Here is a 23873-nt window from a genome sequence, read left to right as displayed (position 1 = left end):
ATCAAACTTGAAATATCTGCTCATCACGTTACACCTTCATCTTTGTTTCAGAGAGCTGAAGTGGCAGATGAGTTTCTCCTCATAGATAATTTCCCACAAGTAGAGGATGAGGGGTTTGGTTCTTTGCGTGCACGCGCGTGTGCAAGTGCCACTGGAGGGTGGGTGCGACTGTGTACACATGCATGCATGTCTGTAACCACCCATAGAGAGCGGGTGCGAGTTGGTGTGCATGCACGCACCCGTGTAACTGCCACCAGAGAGCAGGTGTGAGTGTCCGTGCACGAGTGTGAATACTGCTAGAGTGTGAGTGCAAGTGAGTATGTAAAAGCACTGCTAGATGTGGGGAGGGTTCAAAAGCACTGCTAAGGGAGGGGTGGGGGGTGTAAAAAAGCACTGCTAGGGTGGGAGGGTGCACGTGCACACATGCATGTGTAAAAAGCACTGCTGGGGGTGGGGTGAATGTGTGTGTGTGTGTAAGTGTAAAAGCACTGCTAGGGTAAGAGAAAGAGGAAGGAACCTCGTCTGGAAAGGTTCTCTTTGTTGCATAAGCTGCAGCCATTTCATTTAAGGCTGATCAGCTTAAGTAGGCAAAACTGGAGACAAAATAAACTGCCCTGCTTAGCTATGTGGTCTTTTCATTTATCAGAAGTCTTGGGATGAGAAAATGTCTGCAGCTGAGGCCATGTTTTACTTCCTCTGAAATCAGAAGGTATTGATTTTTTCTACTGATACTCTCCCCTCCGTTTCCTGCGTCTTATGCGCTTGCAGAGCAGCTGCAGCCCAAAGAACTGTGGGAACGGCTTTCACATCTGAGCCCATTAGTCACCAGATGTCACCTTCTGCTGCCAGTGCTTCAAACAGCCAGGCAGACAATGTCCCATGCATGCTGAACATCTGAATGCCGACTCATTCAATAATGTGGACAGCTCAATGGGTTAGAATGACATCCACAGCACCTGACCTCAAAGCCATGTTTATACTGACACCTACAGCTCCACAAGGAAACATGTGCATCGTGAGATGTTTTTCCCCATGAGCAGCACAGTGAGTTGTTTTTCTAAGAAACCCCTCTGCTCCAAAGATTGAATTGATTTTATTCATTAGAGAAAATATCAGCCGCTGAATTAAATTCTGCATTTGCTGAATTTATTTCATTTTCTGCTACGTGTCAAAAAAACGTTATTAAAATGGTGCAGCAGATCACAACAAAATTATTTGTTTACCCCTAGAAATGCTGTATCGAACTGCCAGATTTTAAAGACATCCATCTTTAAATCCCAGCTTGATTGCTGGAAAATGGAGTGTGGAATCCCAATTGTGGCCGCAACCATTCTCTGGCATTTGTTAGCAAGTTGTTTATGGGTTTGCAAAATACACTGTAGAGGGTATTTCACACTGCACAGGCACATTCTCCACATCAGTGCTTTCTTTCATATCATCACCTCGTGTATCCAGAGCTGCATTCATTACAAAGAGCCAAGCAGTTACTAGTATAAGATTTTCATAGTATTTTATGGAGGAGATGGAGTGGCAGAATTAGCCCTTTGAAGAGAATACTATAAAGTACACTTTAAATTAAAAAATAATTTTAAAAAAAACTAGGCTGAGCTAGATGGGTGCAGCTTTCATACCAGGTTCTGTCCTTATAAGAAAGAGGATAAAAATGTCCCTAAATACAGCATACAGCAATGTTACTATATTGTGATTTGGACCAGTACTGTAGTATTGCTACTGAGGGACTCACCCCGCACATTTAATTAAATTTGTGGATGTTTCAGATCACATTGCACTGAAACAGTACATAGTGTCTCTCCTATACAGTGCAAAAATCCTGATCCCATTGCAGTCAGTGAATGTTTTGCGACTGACTTCAATGGGCACAAGATTTCACCCATAATCTTTTTCAAGAAAATAGTATGAAACATTTAAGCATAAGACCACTTTGCAACAAAATTAATTTTTTACATATTAATAAAGGAGTGGGTTTTTTTAATGAAGGCTTTGATTTTAATAAGTGAAATATCACAGGCAATTAATTCTTAATATGGAGAGATGTTATTTGAAATTTTGACCAGTTTTTTAAATGTCCTACATATTCAAGTTTAAGATAAGATACAGAGCACAATTTTCAAATGTGGGCATCTTAAGAGAATTTCACAGGACTCAATCCTGCTACTTCCCATTGTGACTTCATGCAGTTCTCCACGTGAGATCAGACAGCTTGCAGCACTGGGACACAAAGGATTGCGACCAACTGTTAAGATGCTCATTTTGGAAGCTAGAGCGCCTCATATTAAAAAATTGTATCTGGAGTGAGATTTTTGCTTGCAGGGGATACCTAGAACCATACCCAACAATTCCCTGTCCAATAAGAATGACACTGCAAGAGTCAGGACTTACCAGACTGCAGGTAGGAGAAAGCTTATTTACACAGTTCTGCTCTCCTGGGGCAGCACACTATCTGGACATCTAGAGGATTTTCTGGACAAGAGTCAGGATATGCTTCTACGGACACAAAGCTCTAAAGATTTAGAGCAGGTTGCACAGCGGAGCCAAGAGGCCAGTGAAGAAGCTTGGCAACATGTGACCTCCAGAAGAAGAAGGGGGAATGTCCAGGTTCCAGCAACACGGTCACAGGTAACTAACCACTTTCATGTTCTCTCCACAGGTACCATTGCGGAGAGTGGACCAGATGATATGTCTGGGGGGAGAAAGCAGAAGGAGACTCCGCTGGTTGGAAGGCATGAGATGCACTGTCCTGAGATGGGGGGTTCCACGACCACCACTCCCAAGAGAAGGAGGCGGGTGGTGGTGGTCGGGGACTCTCTCCTCCGGGGGACTGTGTCATCTATCTGCCGCCCTGACCGGGAAAACCGAGAAGTCTGCTGCTTGCCGGGGGCTAAGATTCGCAATGTGACGGAGAGACTGCCGAGATTCATCAAGCCCTCGGATCGCTACCCCTTCCTGCTTCTCCACATGGGCACCAATGATATCGCCAAGAATGACCTTGAGCGGATCACTGCGGACTACGTGGCTCTGGGAAGAAGGATAAAGGAGTTGGAGGCGCAGGTGGTGTTCTCGTCCATCCTCCCCGTGGAAGGAAAAGGCCTGGGTAGGGACCGTCGAATTGTGGAAGTCAACGAATGGCTACGCAGGTGGTGTCGGAAAGAAGGCTTTGGATTCTTTGACCATGGGATGGTCTTCCATGAAGGAGGAGTGCTGGGCAGAGACGGGCTCCACCTTACGAAGAGAGGGAAGAGCATCTTTGCAAGCAGGCTGGCTAACCTAGTGAGGAGGGCTTTAAACTAGGTTCACCGGGGGAAGGAGACCAAAGCCCTGAGGTAAGTGGGAAAGCGGGATACCGGGAGGAAGCACAGGCAGGAATGTCTGTGAGGGGAGGGCTCCTGCCTCATTCTCAGTATGAGGGGCTATCAGCAGGTTATCTCAAGTGCTTATATACGAATGCACAAAGCCTTGGAAACAAGCAGGGAGAACTGGAGGTCCTGGTGATGTCAAGGAATTATGACGTGATTGGAATAACAGAGACTTGGTGGGATAACTCACATGACTGGAGTACTGTCATAGATGGTTATAAACTGTTCAGGAAGGACAGGCAGGGAAGAAAAGGTGGGGGAGTAGCACTGTATGTAAGGGAGCACTATGACTGCTCAGAGCTCCGGTACGAAACTGCAGAAAAACCTGAGTGTCTCTGGATTAAGTTTAGAAGTGTGAGCAACAAGAGTGATGTAGTGGTGAGAGTCTGCTATAGACCACCAGACCAGGGGGATGAGGTGAATGAGGCTTTCTTCCAGCAGCTTGCAGAAGCTACTAGATCGCACGCCCTGGTTCTCATGGGTGACTTTAATTTTCCTGATATCTGCTGGGAGAGCAATACAGCGGTGCATAGACAATCCAGGAAGTTTTTGGAAAGCGTAGGGGACAATTTCCTGGTGCAAGTGCTAGAGGAGCCAACTAGGGGGAGAGCTTTTCTTGACCTGCTGCTCACAAACCGGGAAGAATTAGTAGGGGAAGCAAAAGTGGATGGGAATCTGGGAGGCAGTGACCATGAGTTGGTTGAGTTCAGGATCCTGACACAGGGAAGAAAGGTAAGCAGCAGGATACGGACCCTGGACTTCAGGAAAGCAGACTTCGACTCCCTCAGGGAACGGATGGGTAGGATCCCCTGGGGGACTAACATGAAGGGGAAAGGAGCCCAGGAGAGCTGGGGCTGTATTTCAAGGAATCCCTGTTGAGGTTACAGGGACAAACCATCCCAATGTGTCGAAAGAATAGTAGGCGACCAGCTTGGATTAACGGTGAAATCCTAGCGGATCTTAAACATAAAAAAGAAGCTTACAAGAAGTGGAAGGTTGGACATATGACCAGGGAAAAGTATAAAAATATTGCTCGGGCATGTAAAGGAATGAAATCAGGAGGGCCAAATCGCACCTGGAGCTGCAGCTAGCGAGAGATGTCAAGAGTAACAAGAAGGTTTTCTTCAGGTATGTTGGCAACAAGAAGAAAGCCAAGGAAAGTGTGGGCCCCCTAATGAATGAGGGAGGCAACCTAGTGACAGAGGATGTGGAAAAAGCTAATGTACTCAATGCTTTTTTTGCCTCTGTCTTCACGAACAAGGTCAGCTACCAGACTGCTGCGCCGGGCATCACAACATGGGGAATAGATGGCCAGCCCTCTGTGAAGAAAGAGGTGGTTAGGGACTATTTAGAAAAGCTGGACGTGCACAAGTCCATGGGGCCGTACGAGTTGCATCCGAGAGTGCTAAAGGAATTGGCGGCTGTGATTGCAGAGCCATTGGCCATTATCTTTGAAAACTCGTGGCGAACGGGGGAAGTCCCGGGTGACTGGAAAAAGGCTAATGTAGTGCCAATCTTTAAAAAAGGGAAGAAGGAGGATCCTGAGAACTACAGGCCAGTCAGCCTCACCTCAGTCCCCGGAAAAATCATGGAGCAGGTCCTCAAAGAATCAATCCTGAAGCACTTACATGACAGGAAAGTGATCAGGAACAGTCAGCATGGATTCACCAAGGGAAGGTCATGCCTGACTAATCTAATTGCCTTCTATGATGAGATTACTGGTTCTGTGGATGAAGGGAAAACAGTGGATGTATTGTTTCTTGACTTTAGCAAAGCTTTTGACACGGTCTCCCACAGTATTCTTGTCAGCAAGTTAAAGAAGTATGGGCTGGATGAATGCACTATAAGGTGGGTAGAAAGTTGGCTAGATTGTCGGGCTCAACGGATAGTGATCAATGGCTCCATATCTAGATGGCAGCCGGTATCAAGTGGAGTGCCCCAAGGATCGGTCCTGGGGCCGGTTTTGTTCAATATCTTCATAAATGATCTGGAGGATGGTGTGGATTGCACTCTCAGCAAATCTGCGGATGATACTAAACTGGGAGGAGTGGTAGATATGCTGGAGGGCAGGGATAGGATACAGAGGGACCTAGAAAAATTGGAGGATTGGGCCAAAAGAAATCTGATGAGGTTCAACAAGGATAAGTGCAGGGTCCTGCACTTAGGACGGAAGAACCCAATGCACAGCTACAGACTAGGGACCGAATGGCAAGGCAGCAGTTCTGCGGAAAAGGACCTAGGGGTGACAGTGGACGAGAAGCTGGATATGAGTCAGCAGTGTGCCCTTGTTGCCAAGAAGGCCAGTAGCATTTTGGGATGTATAAGTAGGGGCATAGTGAGCAGATCGAGGGACGTGATCGTCCCCCTCTGTTCGACATTGGTGAGGCCTCATCTGGAGTACTGTGTCCAGTTTTGGGCCCCACACTACAAGAAGGATGTGGATAAACTGGAGAGAGTCCAGCGAAGGGCAATAAAAATGATTAGGGGTCTCGAACACATGACTTATGAGGAGAGGCTGAGGGAACTGGGATTGTTTAGTCTGCAGAAGAGAAGAATGAGGGGGGATTTGACAGCTGCTTTCAACTACCCGAGAGGTGGTTCCAGAGAGGATGGTTCTAGACTATTCTCAGTGGTAGAAGAGGACAGGACAAGGAGTAATGGTCTCAAGTTGCAGTGGGGAAGGTTTAGGTTGGATATTAGGAAAAACTTTTTCACTAGGAGGGTGGTGAAACACTGGAATGCGTTACCTAGGGAGGTGGTAGAATCTCCTTCCTTAGAAGTTTTTAAGGTCAGGCTTGACAAAGCCCTGGCTGGGATGATTTAATTGGGGATTGGTCCTGCTTTGAGCAGGGGGTTGGACTAGATGACCTCCTGAGGTCCCTTCCAACCCTGATATTCTATGATTCTATCTACCTCACCATGGAACCGGAGCAGTACATCTAAGTATACACAACAGAATAGCTTTTTCCCTGAAGGGGAGAGACTTCTGCAGCATCCAATGCCCGTGCCACTCAGAAGACTATTGATGCGGGCTAACATGGACAGGAAATAATGCATCGTCTGTATTCTCTTGTGCACTGGAGAGCTGCCCTTTCTCATAGAATATCAGAGTTGGAAGGGACCTCAGGAGAAAGTCCAACCCCCTGCTCAAAGCAGGACAAATCCCCAGGTTTTTTTTGGCCCAGATCCCTGAACTCACAATCCTGGGTTTAGAAGGCCAATGCTCAAACCACTTAGCTATCCCTCCCCTTCCAGCTCAGGCTATGCTCTGCAAAATGTGAATAATACTACTTCCTTACCTTCCTGACAGAGGCACTAAATATATTTTAAAAATGAATGTTGATACGAGTGCTTTGAAAGTGTAATGCAATCATTTGATGTTATCATCCCAACTTTTTACAGTGATTCCACAGGGTCACTATATAGTCCTAATGCACTGGGCGTAGGCATTTCTGCTCATGGTTATCCTTTACCTGGTTTAGCCTGCCAGCTGAAGTAGTGTCCCAGTGTACGACCCTTGTGGTGTAACAGCAGTTACTTGGAGCCACAGGTAAGAGCTGAGGGCAAAGGGAGGACCAATGAAAGAACCACTGAAAAAGTGTGACTGTCCTAGCTGTCAGGGGTACTACCTCTTCTTCTACCTTCCCCCCCCCCCCCCAAGAATTAACCCAGCACCCCAGACATGAAGCAATTGCTCAGTTACCTACTGACTTTCCTGCCCAAGTGCCACATACCCACCATAAGTGATGATCTCCTAATACTATGCTATAGTTGCCTTTATTGCCCCCTGAGTTCTGAGATACTTCCTGCAATCGTCCCACCAGGGATGCAGCATCATCAGGATTGGGTCCTATTCCCCCTCATTTCCATAATGTAAGGCCGGCAAATTGAGTCGCATTTTCTCTGAGAATGTACCCCACATAGCCTCCAGCACGGGCATAGTTGGCTACCTCAGTACCATTGGGATACAGCAAAAGAGTAGTACTTGCATTGTTTCCCAAAATTAGAATTTTCTCACAGTGGGTTTTCGGGTATTTTCCCAGAGTAGTTTTGCCTCGGGTGTGTAGCGACCTTTTCTCTACGCACAAGGGGGCCTTAACGAGCAAGTCTGGGCGATGGTTCGGGATCCAGGTCCTAAAATCTATGGGTCCCCTTCCCCTTTTTCCCTTTTGGCCGTACCACGCCAAACCATTTTGCCAAGAATTGAGGAGCGCTGGAACCGGCAAAATGGGGAACCCTTGCAGTGAATGGGAAGAGAAGTGGGAACACACCCAACAGTCACTAACATTCCATACGTTGGTTAAATTTTGGGCTAATTGTAGAAACGTATTTTTATCCCAACCCCCCAGGGCAGAGGTCCAGGTTAACGCCCATAGCCATACATACATTATAAACACTACCAGCTAGTAACAACTCTAAAAAAAATAATATTTGTAACAGTATACTAATACTCCAGAGTTCTGTAACTGCTTCTGATTCCGCTGATTGACCGGTACCCAGTTCATGTAGAAGCGGCGGTCGTGATGGGAGTCGTTGGGGGTGTTGGAGCAGGAACCTTTTTACAGTGGCTGCAGTGCACCCATCTATCGATGCCCTCGACCTTCACTGCAGTTGGAGTAGTCAGAAGGACTTGGGCCGGGGCCGACCACCTTGGTTCCAGGCAATGCTTCCTTCGATGGATTTTAACACAGACAAAGTCTCCTGGAAAAAGAGAGTGCGCACAAGTATCAAGCGGTAAAGGTTGGGCATCTTTTACTCTGGCCCATGCATCACTCAAGGCATCTTGCAACATGCGACAATAACCCGCCAACTTATCTTGCCCAGCCATTAATGAAGTTTTTGCTGGGGCAAACCCGTCTACACTGGTTAGAGGAATCGGCAAGGGTCGGCCAAATAGAATTTCGAACGGTGTCAACGAATGCTTCCTATGGGGTGTATTACGAAGATTGGTTAACACTATGGGTAACACTTCAGGCCACTTTAATCCAGTCTGCTCGCATAGCTTTGCCAATTGGGTTTTTATCAGCCCATTCACCCTTTCTACTTTTCCTGAACTTTGTGGATGATAGGGGGTATGCAAGGCTTGTTTTATGCCGAGGGCCTTTGCTAAGTGTTGAATAATTTGGGAAGTGAAATGGGGGCCTTGGTCACTTTCCAAAACGAGTCATTATCCCGAAGCGGGGCACTATCTCCTTGAGGAGACACTTCGCTACGGATACTGCATCTGCCCTTCGAGTGGGGAAAGCCTCAACCCACCCTGAAAAAAGATCAACCAGGACAAGCAAGTGTTTTAGTCCTGTCACTGGTGGTAAGTCCATGAAGTCCATCTGGACCACAGCAAATGGGTACTCAGGCAGTTTGCAATGTCCCATAGCTTGTGGTTTGACTGCTCCTTGGTGATTGTACCGTTGACACAATTCACACTGTGCAGTGACGGTCTTCGCAGCTGCATGGACCCCCGGAGCAAAAAACAACTTCTCCATTTGAGCCACTAATCCCCCCTTTCCCAGGTGCGAGGCCAGGTGGAGTGCCTGGGAAACGTGAGGGAGGAGTTGTCTTGGGAGAACCGGACGACCGTCCGGGCTGACGTAGAGGTTGTCCTCATTTAGGTGGCATCCAATGGATTTCCAACGGCTAACTTCGGCCAGGGGCGTCGTCTGCTGGGCAGAGAGCAAAACGGCTGGCATCACTGGTTGCAGTAGCAGGGGTGCCAAAAAAGGAAAAGGGGCTGGAGCCCCACAGAGGGCAGCATGACGGGCCGCCGAATCGGCTGCAGCATTTCCCTTGGAAACCTCGTCCGAGGCGCGGGAGTGGCCCTTACAGTGTGTAACCGAAACAGCTGCAGGAAGTTGAATAGCCTCTAACAAGGCAGAAATCAAGGCAACATGGGAGATCTGAGAGCCACTGGAGGTAAGGAACCCACGATGCTTCCAAAGTTGTCCAGTAGAGTGGCATACCGAAAAGGCATATTTGGAGTCAGTATAGATGGCCACAGTTTTGTTTTCAGCTAATTGACAGGCCCTAACAAGCGCCACGAGTTCTGCTGCTTGCGCTGACTTTTGTGTAGGTAAGGCATGCGCTTCAAGCGTTGCCATCAGGGTAACAATTGCATAGCCAACTCGTAAGGCCCCAAACTCGTCCCGACAGGCGGAACCATCACAAAATAATTGGAGGTCAGGATTCTGCAATGGAATATCAGAGAGGTCAGGACGAGGCGTGGAGATCAAATCCACCACGTGGAGACAATTAGGAGGTTCCCCATCCTCAGGCAGAGGCAAAAGGGTTGCAGGATTCAGGACTTCGCAGCGGCGTAGGGTAACAGCCTGATTGGCGAGCAAGGCCAATTTGTACCTGGTCAGTCTGGCTGCTGTGAGGTGCTGCGTGGATCCACGATTAATAAGTGCTGCAACGGCATGAGGCACTTGAACTAGAAGAGGGTGGCCCAAGGTAAGCCCCGAAGCTTTCTCGACCAACACAGCGGCAGCCGCAACAGCGCGGAGACAGGGCGGAAGACCCTGAGCCACTGGGTCAAGAAGGACCGAAAAATAAGCCACCGGTCGCTGGCCAGGCCCACTGAGTTAGCACACCAGACGCCGTGCCAGATTGTTCATGGCAAAATAAGGTGAAAGGCTTTGCGTAATCCGGTCTGCCCAGGGCTGGTGCAGAAGTTAATGCTTGTTTGAGGGCGGTAAGGGCGTTGTTGTGTAGAGTCGTCCATGGTAAGGGTTCGGGAACGGAATCCAGCAGCAAATCGGTGAGGGGGTGCACTAACTCCGCATAAGCCGGAATCCAGGCTCTACAATAGCCACTTGCTCCCAGTAACTGGCGGAGTTGCTTTTTAGTGGTAGGCCTTGGCATACTCAGAACGCTTTCAATCCTGTCCTGAGTAAGTGCAGTAGAAGCATATGAAATACGATGCCCCAAATATTCCACCTCGGGTTGGGCAAACTGTAGCTTGGAGAGTGCCACCTTGTGACCTTTTTTGGCCAATGCAAAAAGAAGGATTCGAGTGTCCTGTACACAGGCAGCCTTGGCTGTAGAGCACAATAACAGATCATCAACGTATTGAATCAAAGTAGAACCCATAGTCAACGAAATAGAGTCCAGATCTCGCTTTAAATACTGGCTGAAGATGGTAGGGCTCTCCCTGTAGCCCTGAGGGAGGCGGGTCCATACGTATTGACATCCGTCAAAGGTAAAGGCAAATAGGAACTGTGAGTCTGGGTGCACAGGGATGCTGAAAAATGCTGAAGACAGATCAATCACAGTAAAATAAGTAGCCCCTGGGGGAATAGCAGTTAAAATAGTTGCTGGATTGGGAACAACCGGAGCTCTCGGGATCACAATAGCATTAATCAGTCGGAGGTCATGCACGAAACGGTAAACCGGTTTGCCATCGGGGCCAGGCTTGGGTTTCTTAACAGGAAGAATAGGTGTATTGCAAGGGCTGGTAGCCTCCTTAATGATTCCTTGAGTTAAAAGCTGTTGTAGGACTGGCCGAATGCCCTCTATGGCCTCTTTAGGCAATGGATATTGCATTTTTTGGGGCAGAGGGATATCTGTACGGTAATTGATATACACCGGTTCTGCTGACTTTAAAAGTCCAGTTTCAGTGGACGCCGAGGCCCACAATGCTTCAGGAATATCAGATAACTCAGCAGGGACAAAGGGGGCGGTGGGTGTAGTGGCTAACAATGCCATTACCGTAGCTTCAGGGACCGAAGTAGGGACTGAGAGATATAGCCCCTCCGGGCTGCAAGTTATAGTTGCTCATAGTTTACATAACAGATCTCTACCTAATAAATTTGCAGGACAGGAAGTTGCAATTAAAAAGCTATGATCCTCTGATAACGGGCCAAGCTGGACCGTTTGCTCCGCAGTTAGAGGAAGGGCGCACACGGTGCCACCAACGCCTATAGCTTTTACGGTTGCAGAAGTGGTAGGAAGGGTGGGGTCCTGTAGAGTACTTCTATCTGCCCCGGTGTCAATTAACATTGAATAAGTTTTTTCCTCCCACCACAACTGGAAGCTCCGGGTGGTTTGCATCCAACTGCACTGTCCAAGAAGCGGAGGGGGTTCCTGGCGAGGGGGACGAAGCATTGTGGGCGGCTAGCTTTCAATCAGTACTTCCTTTTTCTCCCCCCCTTTCCTGTACCCTCTGGTAGGCTTGCATAAGAGGGTCAGCTGGCTGGAGGGGGTAATTTGGGCACTGGGCAGCCCAGTGTCCTTTTTGTCGGCACCGCCGGCACTCATCTGGCCCTGCCCTCCCGGGCCGTGGCTGAAAGCTCTGACCTTGTGATCCCCATCCCTGGGTAGAGCTGCCTCCTCTTCCGCCTCGTCCCCGAAAGCCTCCCCTCCTGCGGCTTGCATCCCGTCCCCGAGAGCCGTCTTGGAAACCTTGCAACTGCAGATTAAGGAGCTTTTCGGACCTCCTAGTGTCTAATTCCTTCCTATTTCTCCAGGCATGGGCTGCTAACCCCACCACCTCCTCCAGCATTTTGTTTTCATAAGCTGGTTGACTACACACATACTTCCGAGCGAATGGTAATAAATTTTTTACATACTGGCCGATCACTTGTGTTTTCGCTACAGGGGAGGTTGGATCTAAGCCGCCGTGGTTTTTCAAAACCTTACAAAGGCGGTGGAAGAATTCCCCTGGGTGCTCATCGTGCTTTTGAACACATGCATCTACCTTTCCCCAATCATACACAGGCTTAGACATATCCTCTAATGCTTCTAAGATTCGCTTTCTCATTTTATCCCACTCTTGAACGGTCTCTGGAACATCCCAATCCATTTCAGGTTTCTCTTGCGGATAAGCCGCCCTGCCTTGCACCGTCTCTCTAGCTTTCTTATACACCGTTTCCTTCTCACCCTCGCTTAGCACTTGATTTAAAATCATTTCCACATCGTCATAATTACAATTATACATTGTGAAAATACCCTTTAACTTTTTAATAAATTCTTCCGGACACTGTCGAAATGAGGGAAAAGTAGATGACCAATTCATTAGATCCGTGCTGGTAAAAGGGACATACACCATCTGTGTCCCCCCACTACCGCTCGGCAGTTGTCGCATAGGCATTTGGACTGCACTAGCTATTGCAGCTCCAAGAACTTTTGCCTTAGGGGTGCCTAGAGAACCATGAGACCGGGTCTTTGCAGGGGTTGCATCACTGGGGTGTCGCGGATCAGGACGTGTCAACCCCCTGGTAGAGGTGCCAGCCTCCGGATCGCCCCCCCGCTCTGCGTTAATTGTGGGGGTATCGGTAGCTAGTGGGAGAGTGGGACCGCTCCTTTCCCCGGTTGGGGGCGTGGGTGCATCAGGGTCAGGCTGCGGTACCCCACCCCATAGCCAGCTACATTCTTCCAATGGTATAGGATCCCCCGCTTCTTTCAATGGGAGTTGGGGATAAATAGACCTTGACGTTTTTAGCTTCTGGTCAGCATGACTAGATTCTGGATTGTATGGTGGGGGCCGCATGGCTTTAAGTTTTTCTACCTCAGCACGTAAACTAGTAGTTACACTGGCACTTTTGCGCCGTTCGGCCTCCCTTATCCATACATCAGAATACTTAAGTTGCCGCGGTTGTAAATCATACAATACTTTTCGTAATTGAACAATGTTATGTAACTCAAATGTTCCTTCCCCTGGCCAGCGATTTCCTGGTTCCGGGTCGTCTTGCGTCATTCCCACCCAGGGACCTTGACACAAAAATATAAACTTATACAAAGCTTTGTTGCCATCCGATTGTAAGGCCTTGATATCCCTATCATAATGTTTTAACATATAGCCCAGAGGCGTAGAAGGATCAACAGTTCTACTGGACGCCCCCCCCATCTTTTCCCAAAGACGGGACCCCCGGCTGTTGTCTAGACAATCACAAAGGAAAAATTCAGAACTCACCAAGTTCCCACCGGCCGGTGTTCACCAATAGGTCCGGACCCTAGTGCCTTCGGGATGCCTTATTTCGCCGAAGCGGCGGGTGGAAGCAAGACGGGAAGCCTTCAGGGTTAAAGCAACCCGGGTGCCGGCAAGAAGGATTCAGAGTCCTGACCGTCCACCGGTCCGGAGAAGAGGCGATCCCGGACGAGCCCCCAAATTGTTAGGGAAAAAGGGTTCCCCTCCCGTCTAGGGTTAGGAGGGTAGCCTTCCCTGGACTTCTGTATTAGCCAAACAAAACACAGAGTCTTGGCTCTTTGATAAAGTGAGGCACTTTATTGCTAGCAAATACGACAGCTGAAGGGCTCACCAATTCCTTTTCAGAGGAAAATGGTGAAGCCCCGAACAAAGAACAGGGATGAGCTTTTATAGCTTGGTTCAACATACATTGTGATATCTCTTCCAGTTCGAACCGGTTAACCCAGTCTGTTTGAAGTTCTGGGGTAGGTACGAGCATGGAGGCTTATCTGTATAAGGAATTCTCTTCCCAAAAGCAGGGAGTGCAGGTTACACACAGTTCACATTCTTTCTATCCATAAACAAAGTAGAAAGGACAGATAAGCATAGAAAAAAAAGACAGCAGCGTAGCTTTACATGATTATAGGGTCGTTTTCTGGGTTTTTTTCCCTATCACTTTCACTTCTAGTCACACTTCATGAGGCCTATCCCAAATTTTTCCAAAGTATCCCCTAATTCTAGGGCTTTCAATCAACTGGGATTGTGTGGGTTCAGCACCTCTGAAAAATCAGGCCCTAGGGGTCTCAAGTGTTCCTAGGGAACACTAGGAAGTTTAGCCCGAGATCTCCCGAGTCCTAGACCTGTGCCTTAAGCAAAAGAACATCCTTTCTACCATTGCAGGTCTCTTGCTGCTGGATCAAGATGTAATGCATTGACAGAGCTGTGTTTGAGGAAGCTTAAGACCTGATCCCACACTCATTGTGACGCTTGCAGACCAGGTGCCAGCTCTTGCCAAGGCTTTAGGCTTCATGAGCACTGACAAATTCATTGCCGGATACCATTCTGTTTCACCTGTATATTAGTATGGTTAAGATTGTTACAAGTTCAATAACTATGTGTTTAGACTTTATGAAATGCTTGTAAATTGCTGTATGCATTAATCTCACTTATAATATCTTTATTACTTAATATTTAAGTTTTTGCTTTATAACTAACAAATGTATGCTCTGAAACTGTAAACCCAGTCTGGATGGATGGTCACATGTCCATGAAGAAGGGCTATCAAAACTAGATGGACCATTGTGGAATATCACAATACAGAGACTTTGTTAGTTGCCCCCTCAGATCATGAAGAGGCTATGTGCAAAAGGGTTTGTCCCATCAGCTTGAATTCTGGAAGAAGGAAATAAACAGCTCACATGAAAATGTTTCATCTCTTTTGCTGCTTGGACTCTGAAAGGGCTGGAGCTTACAAAACAGAAGTAGAGATCCCCCGCATCAACCAGGATTAGCCCTAAAAGACATTCAGAGCTGACAGATTTCTACAACATTCACCTTTTAAAACCACAGACTAACTCATTTGCGTATATACACATTTGCCTGCTTTAACCTTGTAATAACTTTCAGTTCTCTTCTTAGTTAATAAATCTTTACTTTGTTACAGGATTGGCTACGAGCATTGTCTGTGATGAGAGATCTAAGGTACAAATTGACCTGGGGTAAGTGACTAGTCTCTTGAGACTGGGAGCAACCTGAATATTTTATCGTCTTCAATGTATAGGAACCAACTATCACATAGTCCAGCTTGCCTGGGTGGCAAGATAGACTGGAATGCCCAAGGGGACAGTCTGTGACTCCATGGTAAAATTGCAATAGTGCTTTAGGAATTCACATTTGTTACTGGGTTGGTGAAATCTAATTATAGAACATTCAACTAAGTTTGGGGTCTCTCCTCTACTTCTTGACAGTCTATCCTGAGGGTGGCACTTATGGTCATGAGCCACTCCAGACAGCGTGATACTCATGGGCTTAAGTGTTTGCACGACCAAAGTCTGAGACATCATCTACCTGCACTTTGTTTGTAAAACAGCTGCAGAGCATGCCCAGTAATGACGACTTTTCAGAAGTTAATCAAATTCATTCAAAGCCACTTGAGAGTAGCAATGTTAATCATTTAATCTCTAAAGCCATTTAGGACCGTCATCCCTACAGCTCTGGAACCTATGAATGCTCCATGTAAAAGGCTGTTAAGTTTTCATTATAAAACTCCATTTTTAGGATTTAATAAACCAGATCTTTCACAGCATAGCACGCTAAAACTTGGCATGCTAGTTTTGCACCTGGAAGCTATTTAAGGGGCAGAGGAAGGAAACACACAGAGAAAATCTAGCTGATAAGTGAGACTAACAAGGTCATTTTCAAAATTAAGTCCCTTTATTGTTGCTTTTGCTGGTCAAAAGGTGCCCAAAACCATGTAAAATTGATTTTGTTTTTAGCACTAATGATCAAAGTCTGGGGCATTTGCTGTGAATTAATGACTGGTTGGGAGGAGTTGATTCCATTAACCCCAGTTGCTCATTAATCTCTAGGAAATACTTGGCATCAAGGTCATTATTGCTATTATAAACTAAAATATTTAATTTACAGATGCATTTCCAGGGCCTCATCAAGGGCATCTTTGCTGCATTTCTTTCTCATTTCATACATGTGAAGTCACTTATGGTGTGGTGGCCAGGCAGTCCTTTAGAAATGATACCCAATATAGTTGCCAATCAAAACGTGGAATATATTTTCCAACATTCTGTTTAGTTTAAAAGTTAATTTTAATGACTGGGCCCTTTGTGGGTTATTTGAATCCAACCTAAATCAACAGTAACAGAAAGTTTAGTGATCCTTGCACTATGAATTAGTGGTTCATCAATATATATTGCAGAAATGTACATATGCAGAGCGCACTCACAGAACTGAACATTTGCCCCATATTATTCTTCACATATTATTTGTATATACACCCAAAAATATGGTAGAGACCTGCTTGAAATACAGCTGCTGTCATTTGCCGCAAACTTAACTCAGGTTCTCATACCTTTATATAAACTGTGGACAATAGCATCATAGGTATGTGTGGCACTTTGTAAACACCATTCCCCTCCTACCCTATCCTGGCTAGTATCCGAGCACTTCACAATCTTCACTCTCTCTCTCTATCAGTTTCAGTAACTGAACAACACTCAGTATGTCTCCCCCGCCTTAAAAATATAAAAGCAAGAAGCATGGCATATTTTTTACTTCAGGACATCATATAAACCAGCCAACACTGCATGTTTGCTGCTGTCTTCTCAACTTTTATAAGCCAAACAAACAACTGAATTACCCATTTGGGAGAGATGATATTGATTTATAGCTAACAGGACATGATAAAAGAACACGTGAGTATCAGCCAAAAGCTACTATAAAATTGGGAAAGTCTCTACTGGGAAAGTTCTACAACCTCCTCAGACCACACTACATCGTCACCCTCCTTGGTGCCTACAGCCTTCATATACCTGTGTAGTTATTACATCTGCATAGTCATTTTTTGGCCAAGCTGCACACTACATGTCTACTCTTCTAAGTGTTTCCTCAAAGCTCTATTTCTCCAGGCAGTAAAGTCATTTGCTTCCTTCCTCCAAATTCTGTCCCATTTATTGAGTCTCTCCACTATGCAGACAGTCAAAGCTTAACAGGGATGGCTGATATACATCAATGATTGCCTCAAAATACCTTTTAGGATGCCTGTTTATGTAGGTGCCTAAGAGTTTGCGGGTGGGATTTTATTGTTTTGTTTTTTGAGATATGCAGTGATTTTGCTTCCAATATCTTGTAAGGGAGACTAGCTTAGATAGGTTTCAGAGTAGCAACTGTGTTAGTCTGTATCCGCAAAAAGAAAAAGGAGGACTTGTGGCACCTTAGAGACTAACAAATTTGAGCATAAGTTTTCATGAGCTACAGCTCACACCATCACTCTCACTGAACGCACCCAATGAAAACACCCATTGTTTCATGTTTTCTGTGTATATAAATCTCCCCACTGTATTTTCCAGTGAACACATCCGATGAAGTGAGCTGTAGCTCACGAAAGCTTATGCTCAAATAAATTTGTTAGTCTCTAAGGTGCCACAAGTCCTCCTTTTCTTTTAGCTTAGATAGGTTTTCCTAAGGCACCCATTGCTGTGGGATCTGAATTTGGTGTTGACTGAGAGTCTAAACAATTCAATTTTAATATCAGAAAGCCTGGTGTTCATTACTTCCTGTTCTGTAAGATCCATTACTCTGTTAACACACAAACGTGCAATAGTGTATTATATGAAGCTACATGCTCATATACATTAGATATAAGATTACAACTTAAAATGGCCTAAATCTTGGGTAGTTTTATTTGCCAAAAAACAGTAGAATTTCCATTGGCACAGCCAAAAAAATAAATGATGTCTTGGTTTTGTAAGTAAAGAGCTCATTTCCTTTGTACTTAACCACCAATTCAGTAGTAAAAAGTGTTTGTTTCACTGCCACACAACGGACTTGAGACAGATAGCTACAGAAAAGCCTAGCTAAGGTATCTTTGAGAATCTGATAGCTTTGAATGGGAAAAAGTTCAGAGGCTTCAGTGAACATGTTTGGTTGGGTCATTTTCTTATCCCCACTGGCCCACTGCATTGAGTCATGCAGTACTGACACGGAAGGATTTTTACATTGGGAGATAACATGGTGCAACTAATGTGACACACTAAATATTGCTGGTTCTTGAGTACTCCTGTTCTATAAGTGGCTCGGTTCCCTGGAGGCTCAATCGTGAGCCTGGCCGCATGCCTATGCAAGGGGATTAGGAGCCCCCTAGCTCTCCTGCATGACCAGACCATGGGGAGAGCAGCCACCATCAAGTGGCCATTCCCCACCCCATGGAGGTGGGCAGGGAGTGAACAGTCATGGGTGAGGAATGGGTAGAGGTCTGGCTCCTCTGCATACCAAACTGAGCACAAGAGAGAAACATAATCTGTGCCAGCAACAGGGATGATGCAACTTTCTTCATCCTGAGAGCAAAGCACAAAGCAGGAACCAGATTGTGTCGGAGAGACACAATCTCTCAAGTCACAATTTAGTTCCAGCTGTGCTCCTGGGGCAATACAACCACATGCTGCCCCTTACTTGCGTTGTACTGCAAGGCAACAATCCAGCCATACATGCTGGCCGCAAAATTAACCAGGTCGACTCCCAGCAATGGCTGAGATTTATTGTACTTTAGATAACCATTTGGAATGTTTCTATTATCTAAGGCACTGTCCCCCTCTCTGCTATGCCCACTCTTTTCCTGGACCCCAGGCCCAGACTACCCAGTGGCACGGCATAAAAGGCACACAGCCATGCAGTTGAGGGCACAACTGGTCTATTGTTTGTAGTATTTTTTAAAACATAATAATTTTTAAATTTAATTGAAGATTACATACAAGCATTGCCCAAGTCCTTTGGAAAAATTCAGGCTATAAAAGCCACCTGTTCCTTTGGTCAGCAATTTGCATACTGGTACCTCTACCATAAAAGAGACATGCTATCCAGTAGTGATGTCACTGGGAAATAATTGTCAGTATTTCGCAGACACTGCAGAACGTTCCATCCCAGTTCTTTATAAACAAATTAAGGATGAGCAAACTGACTCATAATAGGAAGACATCCCTTCTCATCAGGAATAGTAAATGAGGTCCAACCCTGCATGTGATATCTTAGCCAAGAGGACATTTTCCAGTCTGGGAGAAGGTTAATGACAGCCAGTCAGGATAGATGGTTTTGTTTCTTAGATAGTATTTCCTCATATGCCTTGCCTGATTTCTGGATTGTTAGAAGTCACAGGCTTTTTTAAAAATCACAAAACCATTCTCACACACCAATTCTACACTAGTGCAAAAGCATAGGCTCCAATAGAGTTACTCCTGATTAACAGCAGTGTAAATACGAGGCTTGTCTTATGTCTTCGCTGCTGTGGTTTCATAGGGGTGTGCGACAGAGGTCATAGTCAGCGATCCTAGTTTTCCGTGATTAAAAAAAAATCCACATTTTTTCCATGATTAAAATGAAACGTGGAACTTGAGCGTCCCTAGACACAATAAATATAGGTATCAGCTGAACACAATGTTTGATTGATATATTTACAGTTTCTTTACTGTTGTTGCTGGCTCTGCTGTTTCAGCCTCTTGTTTCTGTTTTTTTTCTATTCAGTTTGTGTTTAGCGCTTTCCACGTGTTCTCATAGAATCATAGAATATCAGGGTTGGAAGGGACCTCAGGAGGTCATCTAGTCCAACCCCCTGCTCAAAGCAGGACCAATCCCCAATTAAATCATCCCAGCCAGGGCTTTGTCAAGCCTGACCTTAAAAACTTCTAAGGAAGGAGATTCTACCACCTCCCTAGGTAACGCATTCCAGTGTTTCACCACCCTCCTAGTGAAAAAGTTTTTCCTAATATCCAACCTAAACCTCCCCCACTGCAACTTGAGACCATTACTCCTTGTCCTGTCCTCTTCTACCACTGAGAATAGTCTAGAACCATCCACTTTGGAACCACCTCTCAGGTAGTTGAAAGCAGCTATCAAATCCCTCCTCATTCTTCTCTTCTGCAGACTAAACAATCCCAGTTCCCTCAGCCTGTCCTCATAAGTCATGTGTTCCAGACCCCTAATCATTTTTGTTGCCCCTCGCTGGACTCTCTCCAATATATCCACATCCTTCTTGTAGTGCGGGGCCCAAAACTGGACACAGTACTCCAGATGAGGCCTCACAAATGTCAAATAGTGGGGGACGATCACGTCCCTCGATCTGCTAGCTATGCCCCTACTTATATATCCCAAAATGCCATTGGCCTTCTTGGCAACAAGGGCACACTGTTGACTCATATCCAGCTTCTCGTCCACTGTCACCCCAGGTCCTTTTCCGCAGAACTGCTGCCTAGCCATTCGGTCCCTAGTCTGTAGCGGTGCATTGGGTTCTTCCGTCCTAATTTCCGGACCCTGCACTTATCCTTGTTGAACCTCATCAGATTTCTTTTGGCCCAATCCCCCAATTTGTCTAGGTCCCTCTGTATCCTATCCCTGCCCTCCAGCATATCTACCACTCCTCCTAGTTTAGTGTCATCCGCAAATTTGCTGAGAGTGCAATCCACATCATCCTCCAGATCATTTATGAAGATATTGAACAAAACCGGCCCCAGGACCGACCCTTGGGGCACTCCACTTGATACCGGCTGCCAACTAGATATGGAGCCATTGATCACTACCCGTTGAGCCCGACAATCTAGCCAACTTTCTACCCACCTTATAGTGCATTCATCCAGCCCATACTTCTTTAACTTGCTGACAAGAATACTGTGGGAGACCGTGTCAAAAGCTTTGCTAAAGTCAAGAAACAATACATCCACTGCTTTCCCTTCATCCACAGAACCAGTAATCTCATCATAGAAGGCGATTAGATTAGTCAGGCATGACCTTCCCTTGCTGAATCCATGCTGTTTCTGATCACTTTCCTCTCATGTAAGTGCTTCAGGATTGATTCCTTGAGGACCTGCTCCATGATTTTTCCGGGGACTGAGGTGAGGCTGACTGGCCTGTAGTTCCCAGGATCCTCCTTCTTCCCTTTTTTAAAGATTGGCACTACATTAGCCTTTTTCCAGTCACCCGGGACTTCTCCCGTTCACCACGAGTTTTCAAAGATAATGGCCAATGGCTCTGCAATCACAGCTGCCAATTCCTTTAGCACTCTCTGATGCAACGCGTCCGGCCCCATGGACTTGTGCACGTCCAGCTTTTCTAAATAGTCCCTAACCACCTCTTTCTTCACAGAGGGCTGGCCACCTACTCCCCATGTTGTGATACCCAGCGCAGCAGTCTGGGAGCTGACCTTGTTCGTGAAGACAGAGGCAAAAAAAGCACTGAGTACATTAGCTTTTTCCACATCCTCTGTCACTAGGTTGCCTCCCTCATTCAGTAAGGGGCCCAAACTTTCTACAATGGTCTGCCTTTGATCATCATCTACAGTCTTGCTGCACACAATACAGAACAGCACATTACCATCAACGTTAAATTTATCCTTGCCAAACTCAGTGACGCGGTCTTTAGGGGTGATTTTTTAAAGTTTTTGGCATCTTTTCATAACTAATTACTCACATCTGGAGGCTGAAGTGAAATTTGAGGTGCACTAAAACACAAACCTCTATATGCTGTTGAGTAACCGCTATATGCTAGAAGCCATTTATTGGTGTATGTTTAGCAATGTAAATTTAAAGTGCATTCAAAAATGAACCACAAGAACGGGAGGTTGCATGCATTGAATAAGTGACACTGGTACTTTCAGTAAAATTTTGTGAAAAAACCATAAGATTCTCTGTATAAAATACAAATGCCACATTTTTCCATCACAAATGGATTTTTAGGATCCCTGATTATAATACAATGTCATTCCCGATTAAATCTAGCAGCATTTCAGTAGAGACAATGACTAGCCAATCAGACAGAGCCTTGTCCCATACAGCTGGTCACTAGAGCATGGTCAGAGATTGGGTGGTGGTCAATGAGAAGAATGCAGCCTTGTTCACTTTTTAATTCCTTAGATAAGCCTTCTGGCAAGGAAGACAAGGGGAAGCTTCTGTATTAGGTAATGAAGAAATAGGGAGCTGGAAAAATGCAGAGTAATTAGCACACTGTAGGACAGTTCTGCAAATATAAGGCTTAATCCAAAACCCACTGAAGTCCATCGGAGCCTCTCTGTTGGCTTCGAATCAACCCCATAGTGCTAGAATCGGTTTACAATGTCTACCTATTTTGTAATATTGGTATTAAATATTATTCATGTTCCAAGAGTGCCAAGAGATCCCTGTCTTGGACGGGGGCTATTGTGCTAGGCACTGTACATACACATAGTGACAGACAGCCCTTTGCCTTTAATAGTTTACAGTCTAAATAGGCAATGCAGACAAAAGGTGGGAGAAAGACCGTCAAATAAAATCTCCCTAGGTTAAGGGAAGGGGGGAAAAGAGTGAGCAAATAATTAGATTTTGGTTTAAAAAAGCACTATCGTCTGCCAGACGTCACTTTGGCCAGCATGGACAGAGAAATAAAACAGTGTCTGACACAGCCAATCTGAGGTATCCTCGGTGCTGAAGCAGCTCACTACAAAGGGTCCGTATGGAAATAAGGAGAGCCATCCCTTCTCCTCTGTCTGCCATGCTGGCATCTCTTTTCTTCTGCCAGGGTTAAAATGGCAGCTAGATAGAATGGCCAATGGAGAGCAGCTTTCAGGTGTAGGCACAGCACAGAATTTTATTCTGGATCCTTCCTTATGTGGTTAACCCAAAGGTCACCACAGTCTTATGCATCCATAGTAGACTAAAGGATCCATTCTGCTCCCATTGAAGACAATGGAAGGTTAGACACTGATGTATCAAGAGCAGAATTAGATCCAGAGTCCCTCATCCTTGGTGTAGTCCAAACCTAGGCCCTATAGATGGCTTTTCTAAATCAGTGTGTGCAGCAAGCTGGAACTAAGGGGCCTTCCTCAACCCATCCACAGTCTTTGACAGGACTTCTGACCTCACAGGGCCGAGCTCTCATCTGCTCCCTCAAGCTCATATACTATCCTCAGGGAAGGACAGATATTACCTGTCCTGAAGAGAAGCTGGGTGTTCCTCAGCTTATCCTCTGGAGGTTCCTCCACAGACCAGACCACAGCTCCACAGACCAGCTGTTCTGCTCACAAAAGAGCACATGCTAGAAGTAACAATCAAGCCATGCAGCACTGCCTGGAGGACGGTACAAGCACATCTTGGCTCTCACATGAGACCCAATGCAATGCATTTAGATGCTGCATTACCTTCCTTTGCAGCATCTTTACACTTACTGCCTCGGTCTTTCAGCTGCTCCGTCCTGTCTCTGTGGAGTAGTCTAGTTGTTCATATCCTTGACCTGGCCTCTTGCTGATCCTCCTACCGTTGCAGCAGGTTGTCAGTGACAAATGACTACAGTGGTGCAATATAAAAACAAGGGGAAGGGAAACAAGAAGCAACCACCAGTCAATTTCACTCTAAAGAAAGGAACGCAGTATTCAAACTGGTGCTGCTGCCTCCAATTGCTGCCACTGATATCCCTATAATGAAATAGTCCTGTACATGTGTTTGCTGTTAGGGGATCTTTTCAAAGTCAAATTCTTCTTCACCCTGGATCATCCCTGCCACCTTTCCCCTGCATCATGCAAGTTTCCCTTCTGTATTTTCTCTTTTCTTTGTGAATTTAGTGCTAAATGACCTGTGCCTGATAGATAGCCCTGGAGACCACCTACCCTTCTCTGCTGCCTCGAATTATGTACAACACAGGAGGCAGCAGCAACGTGTTCTTCCCCAGCCCAGCCCATCAATATCAAGATGTCAGGGCCACCTCTGAGGGCAAGAGCGGAGTTTGGCCTTCCTTGTACCTATGGCTTCTCAGCCCACACTGTCAAAAAGGATGCTAAAAGCCAGTTATGCTCTGGTGCTCCACTAAAGGGGATGCCTGTCCAGTCGGAATGGGGCTGGGCTCATTTCCCA

General features: G+C 46.1%; 1 long non-coding RNA gene across 1 annotated transcript in view; it reads left to right on the top strand.

Annotated features, from left to right (window-relative positions):
* LOC140915319 (uncharacterized) overlaps positions 1-23873 on the top strand; it is a 115089-nt gene that overhangs the window by 40629 nt on the left and 50587 nt on the right. Inside the window, exon 2 of the long non-coding RNA XR_012160131.1 lies at positions 14939-14993. This is a non-coding gene — a long non-coding RNA (uncharacterized lncRNA). The remainder of the gene's footprint in view (positions 1-14938; positions 14994-23873) is intronic.

Source organism: Lepidochelys kempii, chromosome 7 (assembly GCF_965140265.1).
Source record: "Lepidochelys kempii isolate rLepKem1 chromosome 7, rLepKem1.hap2, whole genome shotgun sequence".
Taxonomy (NCBI): Eukaryota; Metazoa; Chordata; order Testudines; family Cheloniidae; genus Lepidochelys; species Lepidochelys kempii.
This window is presented reverse-complemented; position numbering and strand designations above follow the sequence as displayed.